Source organism: Balaenoptera borealis (genome assembly GCF_965194805.1).
Source record: "Balaenoptera borealis genome assembly, chromosome: 4".
Classification (NCBI taxonomy): domain Eukaryota; kingdom Metazoa; phylum Chordata; class Mammalia; order Artiodactyla; family Balaenopteridae; genus Balaenoptera; species Balaenoptera borealis.
In genome coordinates this window covers 111,497,404-111,504,013 of record NC_138861.1, presented here as the reverse complement: position 1 = coordinate 111,504,013, position 6,610 = coordinate 111,497,404, and positions in this window count along the sequence as shown.

Below are 6,610 nucleotides of genomic sequence, written 5' to 3'. Positions count from 1 at the left end.
GATACATCTCTATTGTTTAAGCCCTTAGTTCACAGTATTTTGTTATGGAAGCCCTAGCAAACTGATACAGCAGGATTCAATCCCAATTCTATCTTTTTCTTTTTTTTTTAAATTAATTAATTTATTTATTTATTTTTGGTTGTGTTGGGTCTTCGTTTCTGTGTGAGGGCATTCTCTAGTTGCGGCAAGCGAGGGCCACTCTTCATCGCGGTGCACGGCCTTTCACTATCGCGGCCTCTCTTGTTGCGGAGCACAAGCTCCAGACGCGCAGGCTCAGTAGTTGTGGCTCACGGGCCCAGTTGCTCCGCGGCATGTGGGATCCTCCCAGACCAGGGCTCGAACCCGTGTCCCCTGCATTGGCAGGCAGATTCTCAACCACTGTGCCACCAGGGAAGCCCCCAATTCTATCTTAAAGCACAGCACTCACCACCCACCTACAAGTAGGCTGAGAACAAAGAATACACATATGTGCACGCACACACACACGCACACACACACACACACACACACACCCTTTAAACCACCAAAAAATTTCAGAAACTAAAGTTCATGTACAACTTTCAAAGGACAACAACTCAGGCCAGCATGTAGCACCTGTTAAGTTTTATGTTATTCACAGTTCTAAGTAGTTTGACAATATATTTTCCAGCCAGTTAGGAAAGAGATGAACTAACATGTACCAGGTACTGTGTTTATGGTTTACAGTTACTGTAGACCATTTGCATCTAACAAAACTCCTCTGATTTAAAATGTGTATTCCAACGTTTATGATAAGTTGTGTCTAAGCAGAGACAGGAATTCCAAAAAAAATAGTACCCCAGAGTAAATAAAGGGAAAATCTTACGTACATAAACATATCCTCAGGGGACTATGCATTTCAATGCAACTTAAGGGTACATATGATGATTGTACAAATATCATGAACATGAAAATAATTTTCCAGGAAAAAGTTTTTCCGTCTAAGAACACAGGAAAATGTGCTTCATTGCTGTGAAAGAATCCATCAAGAATAGTATCATTCTAAATGTAAAAGTTTAAAGGAACCAAGTTTTACCAATACCAGGAAAATGATTCACTCTAGAAAATGTAGTTTCCTGAGATTCAAGAAGGTAAGCATTGTGTGAACTCGCATTACCATGTTCTCTCCTGCGATATTACTTAGGCATAATCACCTGGAGAACAAGGCAAAAGAACTCAAGTAACAGCGGTGTAAACAGTGTTCCCAGGAAGGTCTCACGCTCCAAGGTCTCCAAGATACCAGAAAGGACATCTCCTCGAGTCCATCATGGTATTTGGAAATAAAACATAATCCCTGTAGCCATCTTTTACAAATGTCCCCTATTTGATGAGTTATCAGGAACCAAGTACAAAATAAAACAACAAAGACCCAAGAGAGTGACCTGAAGAGACACTAGGATGAAACAACACAAGACAGGAACAACTTTTATCAGGACATAAACTTGGGTGCAAAAGAGGCAATTTTATTTTTCTAGAAATCAGCTAAATCTTTATACCTTTGCACCTGGTAGCTGAAAACTCCAGCTAGGCACTTCCAGGTAAACATTGTTGTGTTAGTTTTCTGTGGCTGCTGTCAAAGTACCACAAGTTCCTTTCATTTTCTCATAGTTCTGGAGGCTAGAAGTCCAAGATCAAGGCATTGGTAGGGTTGACTCCTGGCTGTAAGGGAAGTATCTGCCACAAGCCTCCCTCTTTGGTTTGTAAATGGATGTTGTTTGGGTGTCAATTGTATCCGCCAGAAATTCATATGTTGAAGCCTTAAACCCCCAGTACTCCAGAATGTGACTGTATTTGGAGATAAAGAGGTGATTAAGTTAAAATCAGGTCCTGTGAGTGGGCCCTGATCCAATAATATGACTGAAAGAGGAGAGTAAGAGACAGGCACAAACAGGGAGACCGTGTGAAGACACAGGAAGAAGACAGCCTTTGACAAGCCAAGGAGAGAGTCCTCAGAAGAAATCCACCCTGCTGACATTTTGATCTCAGACTTCTAAAACAGAATCATGAGAAAATACACGTCTGTTTTTCAAGCCGCTCAGTCTGTGGCACTTTGTTACTGCAGCCCAAGCAGACTAATAGAGTCATCTCCTCCCTCTGTCCCTTTACATTGTCTTCCTTCCACATGTGTCTGTTTCTGTGTCAAGAATCTTTCTTTTTACTGGGATAACAGTCATATTGTATTAGCGGCCACACTGATGGTCTGATTACCTCTGTAAAGACTCTGCCTCCAAACAAGGTCACATTAAGAGGTATTGGGCATTAGGACTTTAACACATGCCTTTTGGGGTCACACTTCAACCCGTAAACAGTTATTTCAGCTTTAAACGCTGTTGAACTATGTTTTTTTCCAAACTACACAACTTGGCCAATAAACATCATAAGAGAGAGGGCTTTAGTTTCTTCATCTATGAGGAAATGAGGGGAGTGAACACGTGACACGGAGCTCTGAATTTCTATGACCCGAAGCCACCGTGACTTTCCTTGAATGCTTGCACTGTTTCTCTTCAAGACAATGAACCTGATTGATTCCAGCTAGATTTAAGGAAATGGCCTCTGGGTATCCCTTAATTTTAATTTAGAGTGATTCCAGTGTGGTAACGGCCCCGTTCATATGAGTGCTTTGCTTAGGGCTACATACAGTATGCTTGCTCACGAGAGGAGGACAGGAAAAGTGCCAAGAACAGTATCACAGGCGGCAGGTTTGGGCAGTGAGTCAGTGAACAGAGGCTAACGCCTGCAGAAGGGATTTGTTGTAGAGTTTGGCTGACACCCTGCCATCAGTTAGGGCAGTTACCAGTGTTAATATCTCTGCTTGGCAGGGTGTAAGTGAAGGAAACCCAGGCTTCAGAATCAGACAGCCCTTAGTCATGTTCCTGCTCTGAGATGCTTGAGCCCCGTAACTCTGTCCAAGCCAACTCCAACCAAAATGGGTTAGTGATTCCTAACCCATTAAATTAAATTAAATGAGGTATGCTCATTGACTTTTAGTAAATGTCAAAAACGTACCAAAATCCAGCAAATCAAAAGATACTGTGTCCTTTCCCTGTCGTGCAACTTACGTGAGTCTTCGCTGAAGAATCAGTACAACTTTAGGACAGTTATAAAGAAAAGGAAAACACACTAGCTATACCTTCCTTGCCTCCATGTTCACTGTTCCTGTATTAAAAGTCTTCAAGGAGGAAAGATCAGTATAATAAGCCATTCAATTATGAATTCATTTTTAAAGCAGGGAAAGCTGATTAATTTGTTAATGAATGAGAGTACTCACTGGTTAATGAATTTTATAACTTGGTTAAATTCTGTACCTGTTTAATGAGGTTTTATTTTATGCATAGTCACTTAGCACAGGTATTCCTTTTGTAAATGGCATTTTATGAATATTTATTTAGCAGAGTTTCACTTTTCAGCATAGCAATGTATTTAGTGCCCCTGTATGAATTTTGCCATTCTATGGAAGCAGTAAGAACAGGAGTTGTGATGCCTGCTCTGTGCTTCTACCCTCAAATTTAGGGCTCTGCTTTTCAGAACATGGTCTGTTTCGTAAAAACAGAAACAAAAACAAAACACAGTGCAAGCTGACTATTACAGGAATGAAAGAATGAACATCAGCAGCTAGGCGCAAAGGTGGGATTCTTAAGAGAGCAGACCCGATATACTGTGGGTTCAAAGATTTATATAACTCAGTTCTGCATACATTTTGATATAAATTATTGAGTAACAATGCTGCCGGGGAATTTTATTAAACACTTAACATGAATTAGCTCACGTAATCTTTACATTACCACTAATGATGGTATGATACCCCTTTTACAGATGAGATAAGTAAGTTGCAGATGAAATAAATTTCCAAAGTCACTAAAAGTGGTGAGGCTTATAGCATGACCCCATGAACTCTGAGCCAGTGGGTCAGTCATTCTTTGTACAAGAATGGGGACAGGCTTGGAGCAGAGTAGACGGATTGTGACTCAGTAGCAGGGGCCACTTGGAGGGAGAGGAAAAAACAATAATGATGAGAGTTTACATTTATTGAGGGATTATTATGTATCAGGCACTTTACATGTAATATCCTGGTTAGTCCTCAAAGTAAACCACTGAAATGGGTGTTAATATTCTCATTTTATAGAAGAGGAAACTGAGGCACAGAGAAGTTAAGTAACTTGCCTAAGTTCAAAGAGCTTACAAGTGATGGAGCCAGGATTCCAGGGTCACTTTCACTGCTAGACTCCCACTGGGGTCTGGGGCTGAGGCTGCAGACACGTTTCCTGTCCTGAGCAGACATAGCTCAGACACAGGGACAAGTCTTGTTCTTAAAGGATGTCCTGGGGTCCATTCAGGAGCTGGAGTGTCACAGACTCAAAGGTAGGGCTTACAGATTCTTCTCAGGAGCTGAAAATAATATTTTATTTGCCTATTAGTTTATTTCTCACTGGAAGACACATGTGGGAAGAATGTCTAAAATGGCATACTGTAGTATAGAATAGTATTGAAAAGCAATTAACGCAATCGTATGGTTCTTGAAAGCCACCAATTATCATAAGAGTGCAGAGCCCTTGCACCCCAGCCATAAGTCCGTCTCACTGTGATGCAGTCACCTACTGAAGGGCCAAAAATTCCCATACACTTAGTATTATGAAGGAATCATGGCACATCACGTGCATATACCTATGCTTGTCAACATCAGAGCTTGTCATGCAGAGAGATACATTAAGAAGGAAGCTAGAGAACAAAAAAATTTTTAAGGTTTTTAGAAATCATGACATATTCAACAAAATCCCTTTTAAGAAGATAATTCAGTAAGATGCATTGTCCTTCAGAGAATAGTATAATTCTTCCAGAACTTATAGGAACAGGAAAGAGTACCTGCTATCTGTATTTCACAGTGCAGGTAATACCTGAGGGACCATCCAGTGGGACTTTCCAGGTGTTCTAGTATATTCCAAAGGAGCCCTTTAAAGACCGGATAAGCAAAGAAATGAACACATCCAAAGAAGTACTGTGTGGGACCTAAAAATTGATTTCTCAACAAAACCTATATTTGATGGAGATAATTAATAATTATTTTAATTTAAAATAAACAACCAAAGGAACAAAAAGCTATAACAGTCTATTAATTATATAAAACACGAGTGGAACTTCCAAGTTCTAACAGGCCATCCTAGACTTCCTTGGAAATGAAAACAGTGGAAATTCTTTATTAGAAGTTCTTGAAAACCCTGAAGAGCTTTGAACACTTAACAATATGGAAAGAGAAGAAATGGGTGCCAAATTAACGAAAATATCATGCACAATACCAACAACCATTTATTTAGGTGCTTCTGCCTGTCAGCAAGGAGGCACTTCATACATAATTTCATTTAATCCTCCCAAGAAGAAATCCCAAGAAAGGGAACGTTATACTCCTTCTCCAGTGGCAGGAAACGAACACGGAGAAGTTAAGGAAACTGTCTAAGGTAACACAGCTCGTTATCAGTACAGCCAAATTCTCACCTATGTTACTCTAAAGGTCATCCCAGCCCCCAGGATAGCACACTGCTTCTCGGTTTCGATTTTCAAAATGGCCTAAAAATTGTTTTTTGTTTTTTAACTTTTTAAGATGGATTCAAGTAAAGAATGATTAGAAATAGTTGAAAGTACAGTACTTTGTTGAAGATTAGATCATAATGAGAAAAAATTACCTCCATGACTCACTTTTTTCCCTTAGAAAAAGCAACTTCTGCCATAAGCTGAGACTGTAACTCAAGTGCTTGTATGAACTTGATTATCAAGTTCATAAGATGTTCTGGGAATGAGATAAACAAGTTGGGAAATCAAAATGAATTCTCTTGAATCCCAGGAATATAAGGGAAAGTGTCAAATCTAGACAGAGCTTCTGAGTAGGGTGTCCTGAGTATATTCATTGGCAATTTCATGAGGGGAGGAGTATTGCAAATGATAATATCGTATGCACTTCTGGGCAATAGATTCAAGAACAATCAATTTAAATAAATCAAAAAGTGGGTCCAAATAGGGGAGAACCATATTATTTATAAATGGCTTTGTGGATCAGCTAGTGTCCTAGACCCTTAAATGTTCACTGAATCCTCCAAGGAACCCATGAGTTGGGAATGGAGATTCTCATTTTTTTTTTTTTTTTTTTTTCAAATAATTAAACAAAGCCTCAGGGCAGTCAGTGTGTCTGAGGTTTCACAGCTGGGAAATGTTAGAACTGGCTACATTCACATCTGTCTAAGTTGCCTCAGGAGAATGAGAGTGAAGAGACATCTGAACACTGCTCCATCATGAGGAATGAAAGAAAGTACCTGAGGTGTTTTCCTGAAGTGCAGAAGTCTCGGATCAGATACAAGAGATGTCTGACTTCATGTCAGGCGAAATAGATAAAGAAAGCAGAAATGCTTTGGTTAAATAAGGATAGAAGGGGTTCCAAAAAGGTGTTCCTAGGCAACTTAAGCTAATCAGTAACACAAGAGGCAGAGTAGTAAACAGGTAGTTGAGTCCAACTGCCTGGGTTTGAGCCCCAACCTAGGTCTGTGAACTCAGACAAACACCTGAAACTCCCAATTGTGCATGCGTTAGTTTGGGTCCACTGAGAACC